This window comes from Neovison vison, chromosome 1, assembly GCF_020171115.1.
Source record: "Neovison vison isolate M4711 chromosome 1, ASM_NN_V1, whole genome shotgun sequence".
Taxonomy (NCBI): domain Eukaryota; kingdom Metazoa; phylum Chordata; class Mammalia; order Carnivora; family Mustelidae; genus Neogale; species Neogale vison.
This window is the reverse complement of record NC_058091.1, coordinates 226168438-226183749: the sequence shown is the minus strand read 5'-3', so window position 1 is coordinate 226183749 and position 15312 is coordinate 226168438. Positions and strand designations below refer to the sequence as shown.

Sequence of the window (15312 nt, the reverse complement as noted above, 5' to 3'; positions counted from 1 at the left end):
ATCTTTAAAAAAAAATTAACTTCCTTGAGTTGTTCTGTCCCTCTTTGATCCGTTGCAGTTGTGGATCAACTAGTTTTCTCTTTTTTGGTTTGCTTTTTTAATCATTTAGAATTGAGCTTTGATCCTGACTCTTTCAAGAAGCCTTTTTAAATAAATCTAGAAAATTCTGTGTTTGACTCTTTTAAGAAGGCTTACTTAAGAAATCTAGAACTGTCATACTGTTTTAAAAAAAAAAAGATACAGTAAACTGGGTATGTTTAAATAATACGGTTTTCTTCTAGTGAAATTAGGTTGACCTTCTGAAATTCTACAAGGGGTTGTTGTGGGGACTGACACCGGCCTTTCTGATTCGTCACCTTTTCCAAACTTGAGAAGAAAATTGTGGAACTCATCCTTAATGAAATATTGGAGGAAAAAGAGAGGTGATTTCTTATGAGAAATCAGAAAGTCACATACTTTGTAGCATTGCAGATATCTAAGCCTCTTTAATAGAGGGAGCAATGGTTGACTATCAGATGACTGAAAATGTGAAGTGCTAACAAACAAATGTAAAAATATTCTGCCATACACAGTTACAGAGTCATTTTGAGTTGCCCATTGTTTATTTTTAGTCTTGTTCTTCGGGATGAAAATCTGAGAGTATTTAAAGACCAGCTCCCTTTTTGGTGTGAAAGATATATCTGCCAAATTGAAAAAAAAGGTACTAGCAAATTTTAAATTCAGGAGAGCCAACTATTAATAGTGCCCATGCAGTGTATATGTAGTAGAGGTAGAAATGTTACTTGAATGAATAAGCTTAGATTACATGCCAGTCTTTCTGGGCGCCTGTATGAAATTCTTCAAGTTGGGAAAAAAAAAAAAAAAGCTCCACGTTGTAATTTCTACTTGAATAGTAATACTTTGAATAGGAATATGACCACAAGATAGGTAGATTAGTATTTAGGACTTGGTCTATTACCATCAGTTTATTTCTGCAGAAACAAATAACCTTATAAAAAGTTTCTTTTTCTTATTTGAGGGGACTTTTTCTGTAAGCTTGCTGACTTGTTGATAGCATTGGCCAAAAAGCTTTTATAAAAGCCGTTTATTTATTTGATGATTCCAACCCTAAACAGAAAATAAATTGGGCATTCCTGTGTAGAACAGTACTTTTGAGTTATCCAAGAAAATAACTTTCAATTATAAATGCCTTTGAGGGATTAAGAGATTGTCTTTCCTTTTATTTGCTATTTCACTTTTTAAAGAAGCTGGCAAAAATAAATTTAGGGTGTTTTTTTAACTTTTTTTTCCAGATGATTTGCAAAACATGTATAACTTCAAAACATCCCACAAGATCTGACATCTTTTGAAAAGACATTGGCTAATTAATAGGAGTGGTTTATTAAACTGGTCTACAAAATGCTGATGACTTTCTCTTGAGGTAGAATTTGCTTCAGATTCTGTTTTGCCCAAAGCGGCCTAACCAAACAGTGTTTTGAACAATAACTTGATAGTAAAGGTGTACTCCCAATGCTTGGTTCAGATGGGTTATCCAGATATTGGGTGACCTTGTGTTCCCATTTGTCCAGCCCATCTTAATTTATGCCTCATTTCTTGCCATAATTGTCAACAGTCCCTTCTTTCACTCTTGTAAGTGTTCCAGTTTAGATTATAAAGTATGTAGTTACTATACTTATATGTGTATCTTGTTTTTCACAAAGGGGGGCAATTAATAAATTATTTTTTAAAATTAAACTCTGTGTTTGCACATGCTCCAGTGTATGTGTAGGGAGAGAGGGGAGAAAGGAACATTGTTTGAGGAGTTATTTGGGACTGAAGGGAAACTTTGTCTGATCTCTGGTCTTCATCAGCTGCTCCACTCTATCTCTTTCAGATAGGAAATACATGATTTCTGTCTGGGTTCTTACTGACATCAAGAGGAAACAGTTAATAGATTCTCCAACTTTGTGGGTTTGATGGATTTCTCCCCTCTGCCACCTGCTCCCTGCCCTTCCCTTCCCATCCCACCACCGATTTTGGGGGGGGGCAATTTAAAGATATGTAAATTTTCCTATTCTTATTTGATGCTATAACATTTTAGTATGTTTCTATTAATGATACCATTCTCTTTGCTCATTTTCTTACCTTAGATTGATGTTCACAGTTACTGCTCATTTTATGTACTGGCAGTTGGCCACTTCTCTGAGTGTCTTATTTGCTAATCACATGACTGTGAGCTTGAGAGCACGTCTGACCCATCAGGAGACTAGAGTCCTTGTTGCTGGCTCTTGTCTTACTACCTATGTACCCTTAGGCATCACTTATTGGCTCTGGGCTTCCTTGACTCCTTATAAAATGTGAATAATTATACCTCTCTGTCACCTCTATCAGGAGGTTGTTAAGAGACCCACATGGGAATGAATACATGAAAGTACTTGAATGCTAAATAATTATACAGGAGGAAAATACGTTGTTATGCAGTGTTCCCCTTTTACCTGATTTTCTCCATTATTTACCTAATTTCTCCAATTTACCTAATTTTCTCCATTATTTTCTTCTCGTTTTCTGTATTTCCCCCAAACCCTGCAATCATCATGTATTGATTTTCTAATCAGATAAGGGAAATATTGTTGCAAAAAATTATTTTGTTACCATTAAAACATTAAATTTTACAATCTAGGATAATCTCTTAATATTTTATTATAATAGTAGGTGTTGCCTGATCTAGTGCAACTAAATATTATATGTATTATTGAACAAAGTATGACATGACCTTGATGTTTTAATTCCTCCCTCTTTTTAACCCTAATGAGCAATGGATCTTGTCATTACTTGGAACTCTAGAATTAGTCTTCTGAAAGTGGAAAGAGGCATGTATAATATCAATTCAATGATATTCATGAATAGAATGGACAGTTTATGGACTAGCCTGGTGACTTGGGGGTTTAGTAATATTCCATGAATATTTGCTTACTATGGGCAAGCAGAGCATGGAAGAAGTTACAAAGCACTCCGTTTTAGACACATTTCTGAATTTCTCAGGTGATAGAGCTGTATGCTGATATCTACCTTCCCTTCTTTTAGCAGCTTGAATCAATAAAGAGTTGATTAACCTTTTTCTTATTTAAATTTTTTTTTTAAAGATTTTATTTATTTATTTGACAGAGAGAGATCACAAGTAGATGGAGAGGCAGGCAGAGAGAGAGAGAGAGAGGGAAGCAGGCCCCCTGCTGAGCAGAGAGCCCGACGTGGGACTCGATCCCAGGACCCCGAGACCATGACCTGAGCCGAAGGCAGTGGCTTAACCCACTGAGCCACCCAGGCGCCCCTCTTATTTAAATTTTTATAAATAAAAGTGTTGAGAAAAATAGTTTCAAGTGAAAATTTAAGAGCTTACTCTCATCTGACATTTTGGGTGGCTTTTTTCCCCTCAATTCTATTTTTAGGTGATCTTGTAGGTCTTGCCATTGAAAGCTGTGCTGATGTGACCTATCTACCCCACTCTCTTTCCTAGCTCTCTGGTGAAAGGCCTGTTAATGACCTTTCTGCACCTCTGGTATGTACCGTGGAGGTTTTTTATTTCATAGAATATGCTTTTTTTCTGTGTATGTATACACATGCATGAGAGAGGACTTCATGTATTTGTAAGAGTGTTAGAATCAGCCTGTAAACTTTGGACTGGCACGTGTTAGCTCTGACACTCTGTATTTTAGCCAGAATGATGTTACCCATGCGCTCCTTGTGCAGAACCTTCAGTGGCCTCCCTTTGTTCAGAGAACTTGAAGTTGTTAGTGGGTATGCACTGGCATGGTCTGGCCTGGATTCTCATCTGCCTCTTGCACAACTTTATCCCTTACCCTTCAGTTGCCACCCAAGCTGCCCTACTAGCTGCCTCTGCCCACGTTCTTTATTATTTTTTTCTGGTTGGAATCCTCTTTCTGCCTGGTTAATGCATTAGTTTTAAATTGTTGTGCCTCAGAGAAATCTGGCAAAGACTTCTCTTCTTTTTAACGGTATGCATGGTCTTCCCCATTAGATAGTATATTTGTTTTTATACTGATGGGTGATAAATGTGTTTTTGTATCCATACCTTTTAGCACAATCCTTTACACATAGTTGACTCCCCAAAGTTTGTTGAATAAATGGATGAAGGAAGTAATGTTTTATTTGAAAAATATTTTTCTGGGGTGCCTGGTAGTTTAGTGGGTTAAGCCTCTGTCTTTGGCTCAGATCATGATCCTCAGGGTCCTGGGATCGAGCCCCGCATCAGGGTCTCTGCTCATCAGGGAGTCTGCTCCCCGCCCCCGCCGCCCCCTCTCTGCCTGCTTCTCTGCTTGTGATCTGTCAAATTAATAAAATCTTTAAAAAGAAATTTTTTTTTCCTACTCTCCAGGAAGAGGTACTGCTTGAACTCTGTGGTCCCATTCACCTTTTTTTCCCACACCTGTACAACAAAGAATGTGTCAGTTTGAAAAACAGCCCAGCCGTATGTTTGATGGTCACTTTGGGCCACTTCTGTGTTCCCCGGATGTATATTTGCATGCCTGTCTGCTGTTCGAGGGACTTTCTTAGAAGAGTTAGAAGCTCCTATATCAGGGTCACTTGTATTGGTATGTGGGTTTATATGACATGGACTGAGAAATTCAACTTGTCATGTATTACTGGGAAAAACCAAACAGCCAAAGGTTTTGAGTGGATGATAGGGCATGCGGTTAGAGCAGGAGACTCTCTTGCTCATGTGTAGGTCTGTTCTTGTTTCCTCTTTTTCTCATTTTTCTTGACTGGGTAGCTGTATTGCATCTTGGTGAGCGGGGACAGAGCTTGTGTGCAGGGTCACTGTGGGGCACATAGCAGGTCTGCAAGCACCACTTTTTCCCGTTTATGATTCTGTATTCTTGCCTGTGCTTGAGCCTTTGCTTTTCGTCTTTTTTTTTTTTTTTTGGTCATATTAACCTTTGCTTCTTCATGTTAGTTTAGTTTAAAAGTAGCAGGCTAGAATGATGCATGTAAAAAATACCAATCAAGTATCTACCACAAAAGGTTATTTCTATCCCATTAACGTGGTCTTGGACAAACTTGAGTTCTTTCCAGTATCTTGTTTGGTGGTGGTGGGAGTCAACTCTAATTTCAAATTTCTATTCATTTACTGTTCTCTGTACTTGCAGCTTAAAAATATCTAGCATTTTTGGAGTACCAGTTTCAGTGCTCTACGAGCATGATTCTAGCCCTCATGACAACTTTGGGAAGATTCTCTGTTCATTCTGTGGCTCAGGAAACTGGAGCATAAGATGGCTAGGTCACATGTCCAGGAGCACTCAGACAGTCTTTGCCAGACCCGACACTCAGGCCTCCTACTTGTCAAGTGGGATCTTGTTACTGTACCACCATCTTTTCTTTTGTTGAGGGCAGCTTGTCTTTCTTTATGTTCACAAAAGAAGCCATACAGAGACCTTGATCTGTGACCCCATTCAGAAGTCAGTTTCCTGATCGTTGAATGGTGGTCCGTGATTTCTGGGATGTGTTACATTTTATTTTTTAGGCTTTCATAGTAGAAATGGATATATGACCCATGGTATCTTCTTGCTTCTTGGAGTTGATGCTAAGTTGAATATGACTTTTTTCTTTGCTAAGCTTCTTAAAGAGTTTTATTCACTGCACTTGATGACATTAATAGTTTGGCTTGAAACAATGACAACTTTCTCTTTTAAATCGGTTCCTTGATTTTAGTGGGAGACTTGGGGGCATTTTATGGAGGAGATAACTTCAAAGAGGAGATAAGTTTAATTGAAACTGCGTAAAGCTTCTGAGGTGCATGCACACTGTTACTGGAAGGCAGCTCCGGGTGCTGGTGGGTTGTTAGCAGCCCTGCTGATGGAGAGATTGAGTAGTTTGCTGAAGCACTGTGGACGTTCTCTCCTTATTAATAAATTAAAGCCTAAAGTCCTGTCTAACTCTTAGAGCAAGACTTAACATTTCCTTTCCCTCTTTTGTTTTGGGAAAACTCCTCTGTTCGCAGGGAAGGAAAGATCAGATGTGTCTTTCCAGGCAACACCACGGACTTTTTCTTTTCCTTACTCCCTTCTGTGTGTAACCGTAAGACTCTCTAAAGGGACATTTGCTGTTAAATACACTAGCCTGAAATTTTAAGACCGACCTTCCTGTCTTTCTGTTTTCTTTCTTTCTTTCTCTCTCTCTCTCTCCCTCTCCCTCCCTCTGTCCCTTTCTTTCTTTTTTAAGACCTTTGGCTCAGTGGGTTAAGCCGCTGCCTTTGGCTCAGGTCATGATCTTGGAGTCCTGGGATCGAGTCCCGCATCGGGCTCTCTGCTCAGCAGGGAGCCTGCTTCCCTCTCTCTCTCTCTGCCTGCCTCTCTGTCTACTTGTGATTTCTCTCTGTCAAATAAATAAATAAAAAAAATCTTAAAAAAAAAAAAAAGACCTTTATTTTTCAGTTGGGAGTAGGCAGTGTAAAGGTGCAACCTGACTGGCTAATGTAAGACATAAGATAGTAAATAGGACACTATCCTTCTTCATAAAACTTGGATTGTTTGATTTGTCTTCTTGTGACCTCATTCCTGTTGCCACCATACTTTCTCAAATTAGTGAACTCTCCTTATAGGTTCAACTTTCATTCCATAGCTGGGTCTTTCTGTAGCAGCTGCAGATTACTTTGTAGACTTGTCTCAAGTTAAAGGCTTATTAAGTCTGTGTAACTTGTCATAATTCTAGCACTTTTAACTTTTAAGGTATATGTTTTGATTATCTGATTTACAAAAGTACCATATAAAAATCCACCTATGTTGTATAATTGCTGAAATACTGAATAAGCTCTGCTTTTTATGACCAAGTTATGGGATGAGTAATTACTCTCCAGAGTGAATGTTCAAAATGAAATAACTGTATGCCTAAGGTGTGATGTGACACCAGAGGTATTTAAGCCCCAAAGGTACATAATTATCTCACTCCTTTTCCACATATGCATGAGTACATTTATGCTTGTGGGAAGAGTTTTATGTGCAAAAGAAAACTCACTTCTGGAAAGTGAAGGAGCAGTCCATTATTTTTGAGAGGCTCTAAGGTGGTTTGGTGTTAGAGGCACTATGTTAATCCTCTCCAACAAAATCATACCTCACCGGACTGTAGAGTAAACCAGTGTCAAACTCTGGATTTCAAATAGTGAGAATAATGTAGAGATTTCCTCAGAACACCCTGTTTATAATTCACAGTTTGCTGCTGTATACTTGTGATCGGTCTGTCAAATAAATAAATAAAATCTTAAAAAAAAAAAAGAACTCTTATAGTCTATTTAAATTTTTAATTTTGTATACAGGTTATGTGTCTGGTCTATTTCTGTAGATGTGAATAATTAAAGGTAGTACCTCAAGCTGATTTTTCTTTTCTGGTTTTAATTTAATGTTGAAATAATATTTTAATCACATTAAAAGTATGCCTGATATATCTTTTTTTTTTTTTAAGATTTTTTATTTATTTTATAGAGAGACGGAGATCACAAGTAGGCAGAGAAAAGCAGGCAGAGAGAGAGGAGGAAGCAGGCTCCCCGCTGATCAGAGAGCCCGAGGGGGGCCTCCATCCCAGGACCCTGGGATCATGTCCTGAGCTGAAGGTGGAGGCTTTAACCCACTGAGCCACCCAGGTGCCCCATGCCTGATATGTCTTAAGACAATTCTGCTAGTCCCATTGAGTTAACGGTGGTGCTGTTGAATAGTATAATATGATCAGGTTACATCATTGTCATTTCCCACAGCCGCGCCCCCCCCCCCCCAAAGGACCAGCTATTTCAGTTTGGGGATTCATTTGATATTTATGACTTAGCTACCTATTCACAGGCCTGGGAGATGAAAATTTCCTTAGCATGGGGACCAGTGCAGCAGGCCCATAATGGCTGCTAGGTCTTCCCTTGGACTAGAAAATAGAAAAAGGTGAGTTGAGATACCACTGGCTTTGGGACTCCCAAGTAAAACAGTAGTTGATGGTAGCTTACCTGTTTACAAGGTGATTCTCTTGGGAAGCTTTTTTTTTTTTTTTTAAAATACAATCCTAAAAAAAATATTTTTATTTGGCAGGGGCCAAATGTTTGCTTAGTTTTGAAACTAAGTGAGAACAATACAAACATTTAAAGCTTTAACTTCTTAAAAGTATAATTTACAAGTAGTTTATGAAAATAGAACAATAGGGCATGACTGCTCTGCTAACCTCAGTATATTAGAACACAACCACTGTATCAGATAACCATGTACTCAGTAAAGAGATGTGAATTTCAGTTTGCTTATATTTATGCTGTCTATTGTGGTAGCCATTAGCCACATGTGACTACATGTGGAACAAATCAAGGTGTGCTGCAAGTGTAATGCATGGGGCCGAGATAAGACTTAGTGCAATAAAAAGCATGTAAAATATATCCTTAGTAATTTGTTAAAATGATGTCATTATGGGTATTTTGAATTAAATGAAAAACAATCAAATTTAATTTCATCTTTATTTTTACTTTTCTAAATGTGGTTACTAGAAAATTTAAAATTATTTATGTGGCCCACATTTTTCTCTCAATTCTAGTTTCTAGACGCTTTCATCTCTTAAGTTCTTTTTGTTTAGGTGTACGTTTCAGTTGTAATTTGGTTATGTACTTGATTTTAACTGTTTGCCAACAGAAATCTAAAAATCTTGTAATGATTCTTACACCATCGTTCCAAGACAGTGCTCTTGAATTGCCTTCATGGATTTAGGACTGTTTTTCAATTTTAAATTTCTAAGGTAGAAGAACCTTTTGCCAACTGATTACTTTGCAGTTTGAAATTTCACTGGCTATCTTAGTTCAGTAGTCTGAATCTAAATCAGTTTTATCTTAGAAGAGCTCAGTGGATTGGTTATGATACTTAAAATTGAGATTTTAATAGGTAAGATATACAGTGAGAGCTAAAATTATATTTACTTTCAAAAATCGTTCCTTAGAAACCAATTGGCCTTTGTAATAATGTAAGGAAACTGTCTTAAAGGTTTGTTGTTTTTTTTTTCCCTCCCATATGAAGACAGAAGGGTGGTGTTTCCTAGAGTTTCACATTGTTTTTTGGATTTTATTGTCCAATGAAAAAAGAAGAGGGGGAACAGACCAACATATGACGGCCAGTTATTTGTTTCATAGTAGTTTTCATACAGTGGTCCCTGATTTAGTAGCATCAACATCTCCTGGAAATTTCTTGGGAATGCATATTCTTTAGCAATCCAGATACTGGGACTGGGAAACTCTGGAGGTGGGACCCAGAGCCTGGGTTTTAATAAGCCCTCCAAGTGATTTTTCTTTTCTTTGTAAAAATATTTATTTCATCTAGAGAAGTGCAAACATGAGTGGGAGGAGGAGCAGAGGAAGAAGCAGACTCCATGTGGGGCTCCATCCACGACCCTGGCATCATGACCTGAGGCGAAGGCAGACAGTTAGCTGATTTTTAGACATTTAAGGCACTCTTCCAGGTGATTTTTATACATGTAGAAAGCACTGGCTTAATATACTGGTTAGGGTCCAGCCAGGAAAAGGAGAACCACTCCAAGCTTTTAAAATAGGAATTTAGTGCAGGATATTGGTTATACAACCTCCTGGTTGTGACAGAGGAGCTGAGAAAGGAAGATAGGATGGTGAGGCAAGCCAGAGATGAACAGCAGCAGGAAGAGAAGAAGAGTACCACTAGTGGTAGGGTGTGGGAGCTTTAGTAGCCAGAGCTGCTCTGAGATTAGAATTCCTCGTAGGAGCTGGAGAAATGGAACCATTGCTGGGAACACTGCCCGAAGTGGAGGAGAGGGAGGAATAGCATGGCTCCTCCTTTCCTTCCATCTGTCAGGTCTCCAGAGTGCTTCGCATAGATTGAACCCGGAGAAAATCTAGGTGATCTGGGAGCCTGAGAAATGTTGTTTGCAGTGATCAACTCTCCTGAGATACAGAACTGTCAAAGAAAAGATCTATAGGAACAGGCCTAGGACTGGCACATTTAGTATTTATACTTTAAACAAAACAAGATTTTGATATAATTTAAAAAATTTTAAGTCATTTTAATACCAACAAGTAATCTCAGAATAGAGGACAATCTTCTTAATAGGATAAATTTAGTTTTATGAAAACGAACATGTCCCTTTATAATTTCATGTTCGGCCTGGGAAGTTTTTTCAGGGGACCAACATCTGTGAGTATGGAAAACACGACTGTTATACCTTTGAAAGAGTCCTTATTTTAATCCTCTTCCTATTGAGGAGTTACCAAGCTGTTTGTTAGCACTGTTATATGGCAAATATGGAAAATTTGTTTCCTCAGTTTCTCTGACAACTTTTCTGGAACATCCTGGATTCTTTCTTTCATTAATTCTCCCTTTTGCTTGTTTCTCAGAGTTTAGTTTTACCTTTTTGTATGTCTCTGGGCCTCAGTATTTGCGTTTCTCCTCCTTAGTTTCCTGTCTCCTCTCTTCTCCCTCTCTTTTTCGTTGTTTCAGTTTTGATTAAACTATGGTTGATAGGAGAAGGGTAATTACAATGATAGAGCTGTGAAAAGGAAAATGCAAGTTTTAGATTTCCAAAGTCAAGTTAGAAATAGTGTCTTGAAACTTTTAAGCCGTTAAAAGGATCCTGAAGATCCTGTCAGAATCTCTGCAAAAATTGCTAAAAGTCATGCATTTTGTTACCCTTTTAAATGAAAGTATGTTGTTGTTTTTTTCCAGAGAGCAGTATTTAACTGCTAGTATTTGAAACAGTATTGTTGTATACTAGTTATAACAAATGGAAGCCAAGAAGTTAACTACAGTTTCCCCCCTTGAGGAGGGGGATCATGTTCTGAATTCCAGTTGACTCTCTTAGGATTCAATTATGTGTTTAATGGTCCAAAATCAAATCTTAATATTTCTGAATGCAGGTGAGTCTGGAATTTCTATTTTTCTTATATTTGGAAGATTTGTGCTTTCTTCACTGATGTGTTCCTGTTTCAGAAATAAAAAAAGTTGTAGATAAGTGAGGAATTGGTATAGTTTTCATTTTACTTGCATGTTTTAATAATAGAGAATGCTGCCAGGTAAAACTTTGAATTGGAGAAGGAGTTGTATTTCAAGAGGTCTGATGAAAGACCAACACTTGTTTTGTGTGAATGGTGCTGAGCGGGATGCTTGTAGGGTAATGCTTCTAACTTTTTTACCTCAGAACACACAGAAAATCATGTTTTGTACAGTACACTGGAGTAGGAGGTTTTAAACTATAGAAAAGCTGCCTCTGGGCTGGTAGCCCCAGTGGGCTGCCCCCAGAGGTGAGATATCAATGTCTTACAACTTTCATGGTCATATTGGAAAGTCTGCGGTATGGAGGGCATTCAAGAGGTAATGAATCCTCGTCTCTTTGATGAGCTCAGTACCTGCAAGTTATAATGCAAGCATATAGTGTTAGGTATGATAGTATTGTTTGGTGAAATACTTGGAAGAATGGAGGTTAGCTCTGTTAGAGGTGGAAGGGATTAGCAAAGGCTCTATAGAGGGGCATGGAAGGCATTCTGTATGGAGGAATTATTTTGTGCAAAGGTAGTGTGGGAGCAAAGGGGAGAGGGAATTTTGGGAATGCCAAGGAATGGTGATGTGTTTGGAGTGTAGGATTTGTCAATACAAATAAGAAGCAGTATGGTGGGAACTACTGTTAAGAAACTAGGTAGGAGTTGGCTTCATGAAGGCTTTTATGTGATTGAATGAGTCATGACCTTGGGCAACACTGGTAGTGACATGATCAGACACCTCCCCTCTTGGTTTTAGGAAAGTCCACCGAAGGCAGTGTAGAATGAACTGGAGCCTATATGCTGATATATCCCTGGGGAGGGAAAGGCTTTGATCCAGCCTAGTTAAGGGCTTTCACTTGGTGAATGGAGATTGAGAGTGCTCCTTGAAGTGGGAATCTACAAATTTTCCTTATTGATATGAAGAAAGATGACTCAGATTTGGAGCCTGGATGAAGAAAGGGTGATTAGCACTATTTTCAGAATTAGTCTTTATGGGGGACAAGGAGCTCGATTTTGGACATGGGGATCTTAAGATGCTTGCAGAGAAACAATTGTTAACATTTATAAAGTGCCAGGTCCTGATCTAAGTACATTTTATTTATTTTTTTAAAAGATTTTATTTATCTATTTGACAGAGATTACAAGTAGACAGAGAGGCAGGCAGAGAGAGAGGAAGGGAAGCAGGCTCCCTGCTGAGCAGAGAGCCTGATGTGGGGCGCGATCCCAGGATCCTGGGATCATGACCCGAGCCAAAGGCAGAGGCTTTAAGCCACTGAGCCACCCAGGTGCCCCTAAGTACATTTTATTTTATTTTATTTTATTTTATTTTTATTTGACAGAGAGAAATCACAAGTAGGCAGAGAGGCAGGCAGAGAGAGAGAGAGGGAAGCAGGCTCCCTGCTGAGCAGAGAGCCCGATGTGGGACTCGATCCCAGGACTCTGAGATCATGACCTGAGCCGAAGGCAGCGGCTTAACCCACTGAGCCACCCAGGCGCCCCCCCTAAGTACATTTTAAAAGCCATTTTATTCTCATGACAGCCACAAAAAAGTTGGTGTTATCAGTTAGTGTCCAATCAGGAAAATAAAAAAGAGGGGTGTTTTAAACACAGAAGGATTAGTCCAGGGAATTGGTTATAATGGAATTGGAAGGACTGGGAGAACAAAAAGGTGTGTGTTGGAGGGATAGATGTTGGAGCAGAGGGAGAGTGTGTGTATGTCTGTAGATGAATGTTGGAGCAAAAAGGAGAATGCAATGTTAATGAGCCTTTAGACAGCTGCTGCATGAATTGTATGCTCTACAGATTTGCTGGAGCTCTTCATTGGTTCTCCTGCTTTGGAACCAACACAGAAGCTCCTGGAGCCTGTGGTTGTCTGCTGCTACTTTTGGAGGTGCCACCAGGAACAGGAAACAAAGACGTTTTTCTTTCTTTCACCTTGCGGTCTCCTGCCACTGTTTCCCAGGAGCAGTATCCAACAGGAAGCTAATTGGCAAGAGAGTTTGGAAAATGTATTTTATGGATTTCTAGCTCCTTGTAATATAAAGAAGAGATGAGAACCAACAGAAAATAAACCCAGCATGGTGGGTACTATGTTTATCCTTACATTACAGGCGTGGAGACCAAGTTACAGAGAAGGTCCCACAACCACGACTTAGTGGAGTTGAGCTGTGAATCTAGGTTAGTCTTGTTTTAGAGTGTGTGCTCTTAGCCCCTGCACTTTGATCTTGCCTCCACACATGGTTATTATTTGCTTTTTCTTCTTATTGCTAAGCACTTCAAGTGAGCAGCTGTTTCCATTGATTTTGCTTATCCTGCACTTATTTTCTTTCTTTCTTTTTTTTTTTCTTTTTAAGATTTTATTTATTTATTCGCAGACAGAGATCACAAGTAGGCAGAGAGCAGGCAGAGAGAGAGGAGGAAGCAGGCTCCCCGCAGAGCAGAGAGCCCGATGCGGGGCTTGATCCCAGGACCCTGGGATCATGACCAGAGCCGAAGACTGAGGCTTTAACCCACTGAGTCACCCAGGTGCCCCCTGCACTTATTTTCTTTTGATATCCTACTGGCATCAGTTTTTCACCTCAACCTCTGGAACCTCTGTCTTCCTGGTCGCTATTGATTTTATCGCCAATAAAATGGGCTATTTCAGTTTCTATTTCTCCCTGCTGAGCAGAGAGCCTGATGCGGGGCTCGATTCCAGAACCCTGGTATCACGACCTGAGCTGAAGGCAAGGGCTTTAACCCACTGAGCCACCCAGGCGCCCCACATAAGCTTTTGATTACAGATACCCGTTTGTATGGAGTTCCAACTTTGATTTCTTCGATGCTGGCTTGGTTCATTTTCCCTTTATCTCACTGAAGCTCTTTAGTTTTCTTTATTTTCCTGTTCTTAAACCATTACCATATCTTGTCTTGAGTTTGGATTTCGGTGTATTTATAGGAAGCTACTTACTGTTAATTTCATATTTAAATCAGGACCAATGAAAACCTCAAGTATACGATTCTTGTGACCTAGGTGCCTGGGTGGCTCAGTCAGTTAAGTCTCTGCCTTTGGCTCAGGTCCTGATCCTGGGGTCCTGGGATCCAGGCCTGCATTGGGCTGCCTGCTTATCAAGGAGCCTGTTACTCCCTCTCCCCTTGTTCCTCTCCACTGTTCATGCATGCACTCCTTCTCTCTGACATAAACTAATAAAATCTTAAAAAAAAAAAAAAAATCTTGTGACTTTTTTCCCTTTCTTGTGTTGTGAAGCCACCAACAAGTCAGAATAGGGTCTCAAATCCTGCCCTGGGTAAGGAGCAAAAGAGTAGGGTGAGTGAAGGGGATAGACTCACTCTCAGTACGTACTGTGTCAGCCCCATGCTTAGTGCTTCAAAAGCATTGTTCATTTAATTCTCCTGTGTGAAATTCGTTGTTACCCCTATTTTAGAGATGAAGAAACTGACTTTTTGTGATGTACCAGTAATAGAACTGGGGTTGGAATCCTCATCTGACTTGCTCTGACATCCATGTTTTTTCCTCTAGACCCCCTGGGAGAAACCCCAACTTTCTTACCTGTTAAATGAAGAAGTTGGGCAAGGTAATTTTTAAGGCCCATTTCAGTACCATAGTTCTGATCCTGTCACACACAGGTTGTCCTGAGCAGTAGTTCCTTCTAATATTGAAAAAGGAAGTTGCCATCCCACTCTAGGAAACATCCTGTTTTCTTAAGACCAAGAGTACTAACATGTTATTTGTAGAAGTTGTGAAGTAGGGCAAAGGCATTTAAAGTAGTCATGATGATAGATCTTCATATAAGTTGCAAGAGAGCCCTGTTACCTCCAAATGAGGCTGCTGCCTAGAACATTAGAGTCTGTGGCTTTTAGTGACAGGGGCTCAGAGTGATAGCTTTGGAAAAACTCCAGTCTACACAAAGGGCAATCCTGTTATTCCATTATACTTTCTTTTGAGAGCATGTGCTTCCAAGATTATTATTAGTCCCTTTCTTGGAAAGGAATTTAGTCTGAGATTTGCAAGAGGGTAGTGAAAAATATATTTTAAAGATAGGATTCATTGCAGTGTGGTTTGATATCTTTATACAAAGTCAGTGGACAACCCTAAAATGATTAACTTGTATCATGTGATTTGCCCACGTCTTGTTTTCAAACTTGCAAATAGATGGTTTAACTGGATACATACATCCTCTTTTGATGTATACATTACACACCACAAAATACTCAGCTAAGTATTCCTAGATCTGTATATCATTAAAGTAAGTATATTTCCAGGTTCTGTAGGCTCTGTTTTACCTTCCTTACTTTTAAATATCCTC

The 15312-nt window shown here is 39.3% G+C and overlaps 1 protein-coding gene across 1 annotated transcript in view; it reads left to right on the top strand.

Annotated features, from left to right (window-relative positions):
* The window catches only part of ZSWIM6 (zinc finger SWIM-type containing 6), a 199584-nt gene that overhangs the window by 14506 nt on the left and 169766 nt on the right, over positions 1-15312 (top strand). The gene's annotated exons all lie outside the window — the stretch shown is intronic.